The 16758-nt window shown below is 39.6% G+C and overlaps 1 protein-coding gene across 1 annotated transcript in view; it reads right to left on the bottom strand.

Moving 5' to 3' along the window:
- PRICKLE2 (prickle planar cell polarity protein 2) overlaps positions 1–16758 on the bottom strand; it is a gene marked incomplete at its 3' end in the record, with an annotated part of 347101 nt that overhangs the window by 86559 nt on the left and 243784 nt on the right. The gene's annotated exons all lie outside the window — the stretch shown is intronic.

The following is a 16758-nucleotide window of genomic DNA, read 5'->3' on the forward strand; positions in this document are numbered from 1 at the left end:
TCTGTATGAGCAGAGAAATTCTCTCACTGGAGAAAGAGAGAGAGCAAAGCAAGGTATTAACTACATCAGATTTGTGTCCTTTCCACTTTGCTTTGGAATGACAAAAATCAAATTACCTTTTTTTTCCTTTCCCCGTCCCAAATGCACAACAAGTAAAGACATCCCTGAGTTTTCCAGCCAATCTTTAGTACCGATCGCAAGATTGTTTCACGGACTATAATTCTCTAACATCAAAGAAATTGGCAGCCTCCAATTTCTAGGATGTTAATTTGTGGTAAAAGCATTAGAAATATGTCCTGCAGATTGTCAGGAGACCTTTAGACAGCCCCACTAGGGCATAAATTCTGGAACAAACAGCACTGAATACTTAAGATGAAAAATGGGCAGCTCAGTTATTTATTAGGTTTATGCTAAAAGGAACATTGCCGGAAATAAGCATCTTGTATTATCCATGAAAGTAGCTGAGATTACTTTGTGCTGAAGTCAGAAAAGGGCTGTTTTGCTTAAGCTGGATGGTAATTTAAATAAGAAATTTGGGAGGAGAGGTTTCCTAAATACAGTTGGGAAACCATTACTACCATTTAAAAAAACCCATTTACATTATTTTGTATATATGTTTATAATGAGAAAATGTGATAAACTACAAACAAAAATTTAAAGTGCTAATAAAATCAGAAAAAAGATATATAGGATAATGAATAAATAACACTTGTAAAAACTAAAAGCATACACATACAATGTTAACATAAAACTAGCTCAATCTTTTAACGTACTAACTCTAATCACATAAACCCACCAACTGCTGCATCTTCTCAATTTTAGTACATGCTATTTCAATACAATATTTATATAATTTATAGAAATTTGTGTAATATGCTAAGATTCTTAATATTGTATCTTAATATTATAGTTATAATTAAAATACAATAATATCTCTAATGCCTTAGAGTAATTAAATGTAAATAAGAAAAGAAAGAAAATCTTCTGAAATTTTTTGGTTATTTCCATGAATGTGCTGAGGCTCAAATGACTACTTATAATAGAGCCTTGGTGGAGCAGTGGGCTAATGCCTCCTTAAGTAACACCAGCTGCTTGCAATTAGTGCAGGTTCATATCCCACCAGGCTCCAGGTTGACTCAGCCTTCCATCCTTCTAAGGTAGGTAAAATGAGGACCCAGATTGTTGGGGGCAATAAACTGACTTTGTAATAATGCCCCTTGGGGGGGGCGAAAGCCCTAATAAGCTGGCATATACATAGAATGAAGGCTATTGCTAAGCACATTGGTTTGTGCTTAAATTGTAAGCCGCCCTGAGTCTTCGGAGAAGGGCGGGATATAAATGGGATTAAAATAAAAAATAAATAAATATATGTGGGTTAATCCAAGCTCTCTTTTGTTTCTATCTACTCTCTGAAGCCCGGAGATATTTAACAAAGTAAATGTCATGGTTCCATAGGTGAGACAAATTAGAACAGAACTCTGAGGCTTGAGTTTCCCTCTAAAAACATGTTTATTGAGTACAAAGTATCAGCACAGTCAAAAGTGAAACCAAGACTAAAAACCCCTCCCCAAAAAGCAACAGTAATACAAAGTTAAAGTTCCTACCCCACTGGCTATGCAATCAACTACGTTTCCCAATAATACACAGAGGTGAGCGTCCTAGGATCATCCTCCCCAGCTGAGGGAAACAGAAAACTGTTTAGAATAAGAGAAGAGAAGAGAAGAGAAGAGAAGAGAAGAGAAGAGAAGAGAAGAGAAGAGAAGAGAAGAGAAGCTGGAAGGGACCTTAGAGGTCTTCTAGTCCAGCCCCTCCCGCTCAAGCAGGAGCACCTATGCCATCTCAGACAAGTGACTGTCTAGCCCTGTGGTGGCAAACCTATGGCACACGTGCCAGAGGTGGCACGCAGAGCCCTCTCTGTGGGCACGCATGCTGTCACTCCAGTCCTAGGCCTTCAGCTGGATTTTATAAAACCTTTTCACTTTAGGCCTCCACCGCCGTGTGCAAAAAAAAAAAAAGGTTCAATCAATCAATCAACTTCAACTTCTCACGGGGAAAAAAAGATCTCACAAAGTTGGAATTGATTGAACTTTTTAGTCCCACCCAGTCTGCTGTTACCACCGCAGCCACACCCACCCAATGAGCCACGCCCACCCGGCACCTGACAATACATAAGCAGGTTTTGGGTTGAAGTTTGGGCACTCGGTCTCTAAAAGGTTTGCCATCACTGGTCTAGCCTCTTCTTAAATATCTCCAGTGATAGAAAGCTTTCAATTCCCCCCTCCCCCATTTTGTGGCAACCTAAAATGAACAAAATGGCTTCAGCCAGGTCTGTTGCAAAGTTGACAGCAAACTTAGTTCTGATATTTCTGGATTTTATTTATTTATTTAGCATGTGGCATATCATACATGGACTAGCAACGTATATTAACATTTCACCTAGATTAGAAGAACCCAATAAAATATAAATGTCAAAAAAATCTGGGTTCAAATATCAGTGTCTAGTCCATCTAACCCTTGAAGAGCAGCATCATGTATGTGTGTGTGTGTGTGTGTGTGTGTGTATTTAATAAATTTAAAAACTGGAATCCCAGGTGTAGAAATTTGAAGTCAGTAAAAATAAAAACGATGAACTCCGGGATATAAGAGAAAATTCTTCTTTATTGCTGAGCTTTCATCAACAAGCTGTTGACATCCTCAGAGCAAGGGCTGAATGATAAGGGAGTCAGTACATACACTTGTATGGCAGTTATAACGTTCAAATTGTGGAATGTGGGTGTGGCCTGTTCGTGACAAGCTCACTTGTTTATAATTACAATGGTTCCAGCTTTGCTGGAAAAGGCCGGTCTCTGGTTGATTTTTAAAAGATGCGCCTAACAGCTGATACGCGCCAAGCAGCTGCTAGGACTGAGAGAACAAAATTGGGATTGAACTGATTTCAAGTACAGCTTGAAGCCAGGTTGCAAAAGGAATGGAATCACTATCAAATAATTTACATTGACTCTGCAATAAGAAATGGAAAAGCAGAAAACTGGATAATCAGAGTTTATTTAGTTCGGCTAATGAAGGACCCATTCTGTGTATCTACTGGATGCTGTCTGGACTCTTTTGGTGCTCAACAGCTGAATGTCTGATTATATATTATGAACCAGATATTCAGCTGGTATAAATCAATGTTGCTCCACCAAATTATTAAAGTAGGCTTATTTACCACAGCTGGAGAATCGATTCTATTCATAGAATGCTGTTGAGGAGGTAATCAAAATTTTGCTTTATCACATGTTTTTATAACTGTCCAAGCTCTCTGCTTCTTTATTTCTGCAGTTATAATTAAACCAATTAAAAATATTACTTGCTACCTATGATTTTCATTTAATCAGTGATTGGACTGCTATGCTATTATGAGACTGAAGAAATTCAGCATATTTATCTTCAAAAAGACTAAAGAGAATAGAATAGCAGTTTTTAAAAAACTGAAGCAATGTCATGTCGACCATTGTGGTTTGGACAGTCATGTATCGAATCAGATTTAATCTGAATTAGATTCAGATTAGGGAATTAGAGTCAAAGACCTAAATCAGAGATCCCCAAAGCTTGGGGGTTGGAAGACACATTTGGAATTGTTAAGACTTTGCAAGCATTCTCCTCAAACGGCTGTGAAGCAGGTTAGCCCATTCTCAAAATATGTGGGAGAAAATATATGAGGCACAAATTGCACAGGTTTAGTGGAATCAATGGTACCCACCACCTCCTTTATCTTATAGCTATATGGTGACCCCTATTTTTAAGTATATATATAAAAAATCATTCTCAGTGTCTATAGACCAGACATGTCAAACACAAGGCCCAGGGGCCAGATCCGGCCCACAAAGTGGTTTCATGCGGCCCACAAAGCCATCCTGGAAACAGTGAGGGAACGGCCCCCACTGCCTTGGCCCTGGCCCAGAGACCCTCCTTCTGCCAGAGACCCTCAGATCTGTCCCACTCCTGCCCAGGCCCCCATAAGCACCCTTGATGCGAACGATGTAGAGCTGGCCACGCCCACCCAGTAGGCCATACGCACTCTAACCATGCCCACCCAGTAGGCCACACCCACCCAGGCCACGCCCACCTGGCCCCCTGAGGGCAACTGCAATGCTGATGCGGCCCTCAATGAAATTGAGTTTGACATCCCTGCTATAGACATTCTCAGTCATCCAGGTCATGGTTGTCCCAAAGGCACTTTTTTTCGAACAGCAACTGGACTTTCTTGATTTTTTTTTTGAAGACATTTCACATCATCCAAGAAGCTTCTTTAGTTCTGAATGGAAGAATGAACTGAAGAAGCTTCTTAAACGAGAAATGAAATGTCTTCAAGAAAAATCAAGAAAGTCCAGTTGCCGTTTGCTTAAAAAAAAAAAAAAGAGCACCTTTGGGATATGAATCAGAGAATCTGATAACCACTGAGATGTATTTGAGAATGACTGGTACCTCAATCATCACAAGGAGGATCATAGTCCTAACTGGAAATTTTCAATCCTAAATCCCCAGCTTTAAATGTTGAGAAATTATACATGTTCCATGAAGATAATGAGAAGACAAAATCGTACCTAGGTACTAAAGGAAAGATGAACTATGTCTTGCTTTGAAGAAACAATGAAATATAAATAAGTAAAAAAATCTGCTCCTCACAGAAGAGAACTGAAGAAAAGGCCCCCACAACAGAGAAATGGAGAAAAGAGATGAAGGAGTTACAATGACTAGAAGAAGTGGGGCAGACAGAATGGAAGGCTAAAAAACAGGCACAGCTGTGCATTAAGAAAATGAACCAAACATAACTTTTTGGTGCGCCAGTTGCAACCCTATCTGGACCGAGATGCCCTATGCACAGTCACTCATGCGCTTGTGACCTCCCGTTTAGACTACTGCAACGCTCTCTACATGGGGCTGCCCTTGAGGACCACTCGGAGGCTTCAGCTGGTGCAAAATGCAGCCGCATGAGTTGTGATGGGGGTTTCCCGATACTCCCATGTAACACCTCTACTCCGCGAGCTGCATTGGCTTCCGGTTGCCCTCCGGGTGAGATTCAAGGTGCTGGTGATGACCTATAAAGCCCTAAATGGCTTGGGTACAGGATATCTGAGGGAACACCTGCTGCCGGCATTAAGTTCCCTTCGTCCGGTGTGCTCCCACAGGGAGGGCCTTCTCAGGGTGCCGGCGGTAAAAGAATGCCAGCGGATAACACCCAAGGGGAGGGCCTTCTCTGTGGGGGCACCTGCCCTTTGGAACCAGCTGCCCGTGGAGCTTAGGACTGTCCCCGACCTTCGATCATTTCGCCGAGACCTGAAGACCTCTTAATTTTTGTATTGATGTTTTATATACCCTGTAAACCGCCCTGAGTCCTACGGGAAAGGGCGGTATATAAATTCAATAAAATTCAAAAATTCAAATTTTTGTGATTAAAACAAAAATCCATGAAGTTGGCATAGTTACACTGCTTATTTATATTGCTGGATTCAACCAAAGCTGGCAGAATTCATTAAAATCACATGAGAAGTTGAACATGACTTATAGGCTACAATAGCTTGATGATAATGTCCATTCAATCGTGTCCAATTCACAGAGATTTTGTGGACCAGCTCTCTGCCTATATTTCCCATCTTGCAGGGCTTTTTTCAGTTGTTTTACACTCTGGCAGGGGTCGGCTTTGACGGTGTCTAGCCATCATGTTTTTCATATCATTTCCTTTTACCTATTGAACATTTGAAGCAAAACTGCTTTTTTTCCAGTGAGTATGACCCCATGACATGGCCGAAATAAGTAAGGCGGATTTTTGTGATTTTACCTTCTAGCAATATGTCTGGATTTATACACTCCAGTACTTGATGGCTTGTCAACTTTGCAGTCCAAGGAATGTGTAGGATCTTCTTCAACACTAACAGCTTGAACAAGTGTTTTTTTCCCCTCCTGTCTAGTTTTTTTTTTCCCTGGTCCAACTTTTGCAACCGTAAGTAGCTATGGGACTATTGCAGACTAATCCGCACTTGGTTGCCAGGCAGATGCCCTTGCTTCTCCTCACTTGATTTCATGCTCGTTCTTGCTGCATGACCCTATGCAATTCAACAATTTATTCCTGAACTGATCTGCTTTGATCCATCTACAGTCCTAGGAAAGTAAACTTTACACTATGATTAGGGCAAATCCAAACCTAGACTACATGTTGTTCAAAGAAGACATGGTAGTGAATGCGATGCACAAGTCAAAGGGTATGTTCACCCGATGATGTAAAATCACGTTTATCAAACTGGCCAGGTCACTTGCAAGAAGGTCACTGTTGGCCCCCATATTCTCCTAGCTCTGATCTCCTCCTCCTCGTTATTACTGCATATGAAAGAAGATGATGGAATGGCTCCCTGTTTGTACTGGGTTGGGTAAGTGGTATCTGTGGCTAAAAAGATAAGGTGGTCCATTCCCCACTTCTCCACTCTATCTCACCCCAACGTTTCCCATATGTGATGACCACCAAGTCTTGAGCTCTAGTTTTCTAGTTCTTAAATTAACCATAAAGTTGGCTATTATGGTTTAACATAAAAAGCAATTTGATGTTATCTGCTAAAGTTGGGGGGGGGAAAGAGAAAAAATATATACCTAGAAACTCTGCATGAGAAGTCTGAGTTACTGAGCTGCTGAAGGATGCATCTTTGCTTCATTTGGAGGATGTCCTTTACATCTGGAAACAAATCATTTGAGCCTAAATATCCCATACTACCCAATTCTTGTGCAAGCTCCTGGTCCGATAAATCCTGTTAATACGCAGGAATCTAAGTGCCTGTAGCTTAGGAACTGAAGATCACCTGTTGCTAAGCATCTACCTTCTCTATACGTTGCTAAGCAGCTGGTAATACAGCTTCATTTACTGTTCTCATGCCTTCAATTCATAGACTACTCAAAAACCTTGAGACTCCCAATTACTAAAATACAATAAAGACAGAAGTGCAACCATCCCATTTACAGTTTCTTTTTCTATTTCCCTGCTTTTAAAAAAGTTAACACCAGATGTTCAAGTTTAGCATTAACTCAGGAGCTTAAATACACCTTGGTGGGTCATGCAACGTGGATATTCTGAGACGTCTTCAGAAAGGTGAAAAAAAAATCTAAGGATATCTATGCTTCTCAAATCTATATTCCCTTCTTGCTTGCTTATTCTACAGGTGTGCTCAATTACTATTTAATAAATTCACTTGTATTAGCATATAGATTCCTAGAGGATATCTTTAAATGTGCAAGATTCCAACTTGGAATAATCATAATGTAATGAGTCAAAATCGTAACAGTGTATAGGAACAGAGGACAAGAGGGAGAGGGGGGAGGCAGAATTTGACTTTCTCTATTCTGGTAAAATTTGCACCCTGTGGGGAAATGGATTGCCAAATCAGTTTTGGAGTTTCAAACTCAAGCCTAAGAAAGAATATCAGATTCTTATGCAAAGACACAGGATAACAATTTGGAGGAATATTTCTGGCCTCCCTGAATTATTTTTGAAAACAATTACTAGAGCAATTATCCATACGAGCCACTTTTCACAACGTCCTTTGCAAATTAAGCTATCAATTTCAAACATAAAAAATGACTAGGAGAAAAGATGAATAAAACAAGCCAAGTATAAATAATAAAAATACATTTTATACTAATAATATTCCACACGCCATCCATCTTATTAATGTCCTGTGTGGTTACAGGAAATCCTCATTTTAGATACCCGGATGGTTCTTCAGGAAGACTGAAATTACAGTGTGTTGTGCGAGGTTTGGTTTGTTCTGTGTAAGATCTGCAAAGCAGGGCTTTGACAGTTGCAGCTTAAGACCATCTAAAGCAGGGGTGTCACACTGCCAGACCGCGGGCCAGATGCATCATGCCGAAACCACGCCCATTCCATTGCCGGCAATGGAAAAAAAAGTCACGATATGTCGCGACACATTGTGTGATGTTGCGAGTTTGACACCCCCAATCTACAGTATCTTATTCCTCTGAATAGCCCTTCTCCATCTCGTGTTCCAGAGAGAGCCTGTGAAGTTAACTACAAAGAAAGTTGTGCTATTGTGGCCATATCTGAAAATTCAAAATGAGATATGGAAAAGATGTTACAACAATGGGATTCTATAAGGAACAGACAGAATTTGATCAGACACTGTTAAAAAGTTGATTAAGAAACTCTATAAATTTCTGTTAAACTTAAAGGTGGAGGAAGAACAAGTTAAAGAAACGATGATAACATGGGCAAAGAATTTTGGAAATAAAACAGAATTAGAAGACTGGCAAAAGTTATGGGAAAAATGTTAAATTAACTAAAGCAGTGGCATATAAAAAAACTTATATAAAATGTTTTACAGATGGCATATGACACCAGTGAGATTAGCAAAAATGTTTAAAAATCCTTCAAACAAGTGTTGGAGATGCAAACAAAGACCAGGTACTTACTATCATATCTGGTGGACATGGCCAAAAACAAAAAGATTTTGGGTAAAAATACATTTATGGTTGGAGAAAATGACTAAAAAACAAATAGACTTTAAGTCAGAATTATTTTTGTTAGAAATAATAGGAGCAAATTATGAGAAAGATTGTATATATTTAATTCTACACGTACTAATTGTAGCAAGAATTGTATTTGCCCAACATTGGAAAAGTGAAAATTTACCAACTGAAGAAGTATTAAGAAAATTTTAGAGTGTGCAGAAATGGACAGATTGACTTTAAAGATAAAAGAGAAAGAAGACACAGTGTATTTTAGAACATGGGATAATTTTTATCAATGGCTAGAAACATGAGTTAGAGAGAAAGGAATGTGATATGTAACTTTGAATATATATTAGTAAGAAAAAGAGTATTGAGCAATTAACATATTGTTTACGATAATTAACTATTATCTATTATTTCTTGTTAAACACATGAACCCAGACATTATGCTGTTTGCTAAATATTGAGAATGTTATTTAGAAAAACCCTAACCCCAACCCCAACCTTAACCCAAATCCCACCCCAATCCCGATCCCAACTTATTCCTAACCCTATAAAAACTAATAAAATTTATACAAAAAAAGTTATGCTATTGATGGTGCCTAGAGATTACATGATGAAGATTAGGGCAACACTGCGGTATTCACATAACACATTTCCTAAATGATTTATTCATGTTTTTGTCTAGGGTCCCAGTGACCATTACTGTGGAAAATACACAATACGTGAATCACCTCATTTGTTGGCCCAATGTGGATGTTCAATGTTTTTTTTTTGCAATTATATGTATTAGAATTTTAGATTTGTTTTGGTAGGCTTTAATATTATATATTAGTATATAGAGAGAGGCACTCCTGGTTTAGTAACTGCCTCATTTAGCAGTTATGGTGATGATAGAAAATCTTATGGACAATCTTTGCATTTACTTCCTTTGTAGGTCTGTAAAGAAAAGGACCCCCTTCATGGATTACTGCCTTGTCGTGGCTAAGGGGCTTGCATAATTCAATGAAGCTATGAGTTATGCCGTGCAGGGCCACCCAAGACGGAAAGGTCATAGCCGAGAGTTCTGACAAAACGTGATCCACTGGAGAAGGAAATGGCAAACCACTCCAGTATCTTTGCCATAAAAACCCTATGGACAGTACCAAAAGGCAAAAAGATATGACGCTGGAAGATAAGCCCCTCAGGTCGGAAGGCGTCCAATATGCTACTGGGGAAGAGCAGAGGGCTAGTACTAGTAGCGCCAGAAAGAATGAAGCGACTGGGCCAAAGCCAAAAGGACGCTCAGCTGTGGATGTGTCTGGTGGTGAAAGGAAAGTCCGATGCTGTAAAGATTTTTTCTCCATAGGAACCTGGAATGTAAGATCCATGAATCAAGGCAAGCTGGACGTGGTCAAACAAGAGATGATAAGACTGAACATCGACATCTTAGGTATCAGTGAACTAAAATGGACAGGAATGGGTGAATTTAATTCAGATGACCATCAGGTATACTACTGCGGGCAAGAATCCCTCAGAAGAAATGGAGTAGCCTTCATAGTCAATAAAAGAGTAGGAAAAGCAATACTGGGATACAATCCTCAAAATGACAGAATGATCTCAGTTCGAATCCAAGGCAAACCATTCAATATCACAGTAGTCCAAGTCTATGCCCCAACCACCAGTGCTGAAGAGGATGAAATTGACCGGTTCTATGAAGCCCTACAGCACCTTATAGAAACAACACCCAAAAATGATGTCCTTATCATTATGGGGGATTGGAATGCTAAAGTAGGAAGCCAAAAGATAACTGGAATAACAGGCAAGTTTGGCCTTGGAGTACAAAATGAAGCAGGGCACAGGATGATAGAATTTTGTTAAGAGAATACAATGGTCATAGCAAACACTCTTTTCCAACAACCCAAGAGACGGCTCTACACATGGACATCACCAGAAGGTCAACACAGAAATCATACTGACTATATGCTCTGCAGCCAAAGATGGAGAAGCTCTATACAGTCAGTAAAAACAAGACCAGGAGCTGACTGTGGCTCAGACCATGAGCTTCTCCTTGCAAAGTTTAGGCTTAAACTGAAGAAAGTAAGGAAAAGCGCTAGGCCAGTCAGGTATGAATTAAATCATATCCCTGTTGAATATACAGTAGAGGTGACAAATAGATTTAAGGAATTAGATCTGATAGACAGAGTGCCTGAAGAACTATGGACAGAGGTTCGTGACATTGTACAACAGGTAGCAACCAAAACCATCCCAAAGAAAAAGAAATGCAAGAAAGCAAAATGGCTGTCTGAGGAAGCTTTGCAAATAGCTGAGGAAAGGAGGGAAGCGAAAGGCAAGGGAGAAAAACATAGACATGCCCAATTGAATGCAGAATTCCAGAGAATAGCTAGAAGAGATAAGAATGCCTTCTTAAATGAACAGTGCAAAGAAATAGAAGAAAACAATAGAATAGGGAGGACCAGAGATCTTTTCAAGAAAATTGGAGAGATGAAGGGAACGTTTAATGCAAAAATGGGCATGATAAAGGACCAAAATGGCAGGGACCTAACAGAGGCAGAAGAGATTAAGAAGAGGTGGAAAAATTACACAGAAGAACTATACAAGAATGAGCTTAACGTCCCAGATAATCACAATGAGGTGGTCACTGACCTCGAGCCAGACATCCTAGAATGTGAAGTGAAGTGGGCCTTAGAAAAGCTGAGCAACAACAAAGCTAGTGGAGGTGACAGTATTCCAGCTGAGCTATTCAAAATCTTAAAAGACGATGCAGTAAAAGTGCTACACTCAATTTGCCAGCAAATTTGGAAAACTCAACAGTGGCCACAGGATTGGAAAAGATCAGTTTACATTCCAATTCCAAAGAAAGGCAGTGCCAAAGAATGTTCAAACTATCGCACCATTGCACTCATTTCTCATGCTAGTAAAGTCATGCTTAAAATCCTACAAGCTAGACCTCAGCAGTATTTTTTTTATTTTTTATTTTAATTCCATTTATATCCCGCCCTTCTCCGAAGACTCAGGGCGGCTTACAAGCTTAGCAGTAGCCTTCATTCTATGTATATGCCTGCTTATTAGGGCTTTCACACCCCCCCCCCCAAGCGGCATTATTACAAAGTCAGCTTAATTGCCCCCAACAATCTGGGTCCTCATTTTACCTACCTCGGAAGGATGGAAGGCTGAGTCAACCTTGAGCCTGGTGGGATGCGAACCTGCACTAATTGCAGGCAGCTGGTGTTACTTAAGGAGGCATTAGCCCACTGCTCCACCAAGGCTCTAAAGTATGTGGATCGAGAACTACGAGAAGTACAGGCAGGATTTCGAAGAGGCAGAGGAACTAGAGATCATGGAGAAAGCTAGGGAGTTCCAGAAAAACATCTACTTCTGCTTCATTGACTATGCTAAAGCCTTTGATTGTGTGGATCATAACAAACTGTGGCAAGTTCTTAAAGAGATGGGAGTACCAGACCATCTTATTTGTCTCTTGAGAAACCTATATGCGGGTCAAGAAGCAACAGTGAGAACTGGACATGGAACCACTGATTGGTTCAAAATTGGGAAAGGAGTCCGGCAAAGCTGTATACTGTCGCCCTGCCTATTTAACTTATATGCAGAGCACATCATGAGAAAAGCAGGGCTAGATGAATCAAAAGTTGGAATTAAGATTGCCGGAAGAAATATCAACAACCTAAGATATGCAGATGATACCACTCTAATGGCAGAAAGTGAAGAAGAACTAAAGAGCCTCTTGTTGCGGGTGAAGAAGGAGAGTGCAAAACTTGGGTTGAAACTTAACATTAAGAAAACCAAGATCATGGCATCTGGCCCTCTCAATTCCTGGCAAATAGATGGGGAAGAAATGGAGGTAGTGACAGATTTTATTTTCCTGGGCTCCAAGATCACTGCAGATGGGGACTGTAGCCAAGAAATTAAAAGACGCTTGCTCCTGGGGAGGAAAGCCATGGCAAATCTAGACAGCACACTAAAAAGCAGAGACATCACCCTGTCAACAAAAGTGCGTATAGTCAAGGCTATGGTTTTCCCAGCTGCAATGTATGGCAGTGAAAGCTGGACCATAAGAAAGGCTGAGCGCCAAAGAATTGAGGCCTTTGAACTATGGTGCTGGAGAAGACTCCTGCGAGTCCCTTGGACTGCAAGGCGATCAAACCGGTCAGTCCTAGAGGAGATCAATCCCGACTGCTCTTTAGAAGGCCAGATCCTGAATATAAAACTCAAATACTTTGGCCACCTAATGAGAAGGAAGGACTCACTGGAGAAGAGCCTAATGCTGGGAAAGATTGAGGGCAATAGAAGAATGGGACGACAGAGATTGAGGTGGCTGGATGGAGTCACTGAAGCAGTAGGCGTGAGCTTAAATGGACTCCAGAAGATGGTAGAGGACAGGAAGGCCTGGAGGAATGTTGTCCATAGGGTCGCAATGGGTCGGACACGACTTCGCAGCTAACAACAACAACAAAGAAAAGGACAGTTGGAGTAAGACCGTAAGTGCTGTTTTTCTTAGCATCTGCTTTGCTTAACAGCTGAGTTATCAACCCCAGTGGTGGTTGCTAAACAAGAAACAACCTGTACCTAATTTTACAATATTATTTAATATTATTTGTATTATTTATTTAAATGTTGCTCTGTAATTGAATGGGCAAGCAGTGCTACATTAAATACTGTATATTTCTGATTTACTAGCTGTTCCAAGCCCAGTTCCAAACTAAACTGAAAGACAGCAAGATTCTAGTTCTATTTTTTTCAATCTAGCAAGATCTTGAGATTCAAAGTACAGAGATTTGATTTAAAAAATGATCACAGAAGGTAATAGATCGAAGTGCCTAACAATTTATCCATATGTGGAAGAAAATCTATAAGATCTCTATTAGAGATTCTGCATTCCACTGAACATCCAAATCAAATATTTTTGAAGTGATTTGAAACATACAAATGAGAATGATGATTTGTCTAAGTCTCCTTCAAACAGAATCTTCTATCCAAAAGTCACACAGCCATAGAGGTTATCGTAGAAAAGAAATGAAGGAAGAAATAATAAATACAATAAGTAATACTGGAAACCTCTCCCCCAAACAACCTCAGAAAATCTGATTTTGGAGTTGCTTGCTTTGATAATCGCATGCTCTTATTAGATTCTCCATGAACAAGAACTTCATCACAGCACATTCGAAAGAAGAGCCCCTATGTATCGGAATGCTTATGTGCACGTTTGTTTGAGTCACCTCTAAATGGATTTCAGTGATAAATTAAGAATATTCTTCCTTATATATTAAAGTTGGAGACTTTAGCCCTATATCTGCAGGTATACAAATAAACAGGAACATCATGCTTTTTTGACCTCTGATGCTGTAAATAGACCTGTGTCACAGAAATCATGGTACAGTCTCAAAATCTTTTTCACGTGTTTAATATGTCAAGAGGGCAGGGAAAATGAAGCATTCTTTACTTACAAGCCTTGTAAGTTTACATTATGGAGTTCTAACTGAGAATTCCTGTGGAATGGGCCCTGTGATACTGTACATAGATCAAATCTTAGGATCTTGTAGAGAACTAGAGTTGATTCACTTGATTTGTTAAGCACGTGGCTGATTATTTATTTCCATTATTGCTTTTGTATTGTTGTTATTGTATTTGGCTGAGACTGTGTGACAATTTAAAGATAATTCAGTAACATTTCTGATTCTGTGAAAATCTGGTGCAAATCTATATCTCCCCAATTAAGATTTATGCTGGCAATTGCAAATCATTGGCCCAGTATTTGCCTTAGAAATGTATAGCTTCCTAGTTGAAATGGAACACATACCATTCAGCTGTAGCTAAAAGGTATAACTATGAAATACATGTTGAAATCTCTACTCATGCTATGATGATATGCACAACGGATTAGGTGAAAATATAGGATCATATTACCTGAATTATAAGTGCTTTGCAAACTGTTTTGAAGAACTTAAAAACCCTGATGCAAAAACTCTGATGCTTATTTAATTTTAAATATTCCTATTGCAGAGAGGCTTCATTTGCAGGTGGACTGATGAATGTATTTAATACAGATAACTTCATTAATACCAAGGAAATGGTTGTAAGATATTTCTGAGATGAAGAAACAATCTATGGCTGTGGTGGTGAACTTATGGCACGTGTGCCACAGGTGGCACGTAGAGCCCTCTCTGTGGGAATGCGCGCCATTGCCCCAGTCCTAGGCCTTCAGCTAAGTTTTATAAAACCTTTTCGCTTTAGGCCTCCGCCACCATGAGCAAAAAAAAATAAAAATTAATCAAACAATTTCAACTTCTCACGGAAAAAAAAAAAGATCTCGCAAAGTTGGAACTGACTGATTGAACTTTTTAGTTCCACCCAGTCTGCCGTTACCACCAAAGCCACGACCAGCCAATGGGCCACACCCAGCCAATGGGCCACACCCAGCCAATGGGCCACGCCCACCTGGCACCCAACAATAAGTAAGTGGGTTTTGGTTTGCAGTTTGGGCACTCGGTCTCTAAAAGGTTCGCCATCACTATGGGGTGAAAGATGGGAGAACTAAATCCTTTTTTCTGGGTTTTGTATACTTTGACCTGCCTTGGTGCAGTGCTTGGTGTACCCTGTTAGTCATAATTATCTTCTAGGGAGATACCTGTCATCTTCTTCTTCCCATTTGTATGGGAGAAACTGGGGTCCCACTGAACAAGTCCATATTAGCAATTAACAACAACAAAAGTCAACTGTTGAACCTTTTGGAAAATAGGACTACACAAAACAGAAAGCCCTCCTCTAGTTAGTTAGTTCAATAACCCATAGTATAAATTAAAGCCAATTTTATTCAAAGTAGAAAAGAGGAAGAAGATTTTAAAAATTTAAAATTTATGTGGTCATAAGCAAGAAAAAAAGACAAAAAGCTGCAACTATAGTGGCAATGAGCACACCATTGGAAGACCTAAAGGACCGGGTTGGGACAGATTGTCTTGGAGAAAATTTATCTTCATGGTTGCTAAGAGTTGACACCAACTTGATGGCACATAGTCAGTCAGTCAGGTGCAAATGGAGATAACATAGGAAAGATAACAGTGAAAATATCAAAAACAGGAATCTGTCATTTAAAAAAAACCCAAACCTAAAAGAACATGGTACACTTGGTCAAATTCAAGGAGGGCAGGATCTGCTGCTGAAGGAACTCAAGAAATAATGGATGTATATAAACTTGCACAAATACAATTCAGATACAATAGCTACCAACTATTTTAACCAGCATTCCTATTAAAGTAAACCAGATATCTAGATGCAGAAGATTGGCTACAAACACAGCCTGTACATCAGAAATGAAGGTTGATTCGATGAATTCTTGCCAGATTTTCCTGGACAATCCCTAAAACATGTTAATTGCAACCTTAATTCAGAGTCTTAGAACTTTTCGCCATGATACTTTTTTCACTGCAATCTTTGTTTCCTAGGTGATTGTTTCCTAACACAGATTTTCCTTATTTGCTTAATTTGGAACCCATTCTTAAGATTCCAGCTGTTCTTCTCTGTCTTTGCCCAGAACTCCTCTATCTCCACCCCCCAGGCTTAGATTTTGAAATGACTTTGTTGTCTTATCAGAAAAGGAAGGATCAAGGGATGTGTATGCAGACCAGAGCAGATATTCACTACCCCTCTGAACGATGTCAATTGAAACTCAGATAAGTGGTTTCCCTGCCTGGATGCAATTATCTGCCTTGTGATTGCTAGGTGGCAACACAACAATTTCATCTACTGGATTTATAGTAGATTACAAATGATAAAAACAGGAAAGAGCAAACTAGTGAAATTGTTTGCAGCCTTTGCTTTCTGTTTTCTTTATTTGCTAGATGCCATGCTAGATACAGAACCAATATTTTGATTACAGATGTGTTTAGCTATTTTTTTATGATCGGATGAAAGGCAATTGTTTTAGAAAAAAACCCATTCAAAGCTCAAATGACATTACTTACTTACTTACATACTTATTTATTATCATGCCTTTATTATTGTTATAAACAATTCAAGGTGTTCTATTTTTCCTCACAACAACAGCTCTGTGAAGTGAGTTGGGCTAAGAGAGAAGGACTGGCTCAAGGTCACCCAGCTGGCTTTTATGGCTATGGTGGGACTAGAACTCACCATCTCCTGGTTTCTCACCTGCTGCTTTGTATCCAGGGGAGGGGGATTTAGTTTTTGGTTTCAACTATGTAGTGCCAATACTTTTCCCAAATAAAAGATTCTTTAAGGAAAACAACGCCT

This window comes from Vipera ursinii, assembly GCF_947247035.1.
Source record: "Vipera ursinii genome assembly, chromosome: 2".
Classification (NCBI taxonomy): Eukaryota; Metazoa; Chordata; class Lepidosauria; order Squamata; family Viperidae; genus Vipera; species Vipera ursinii.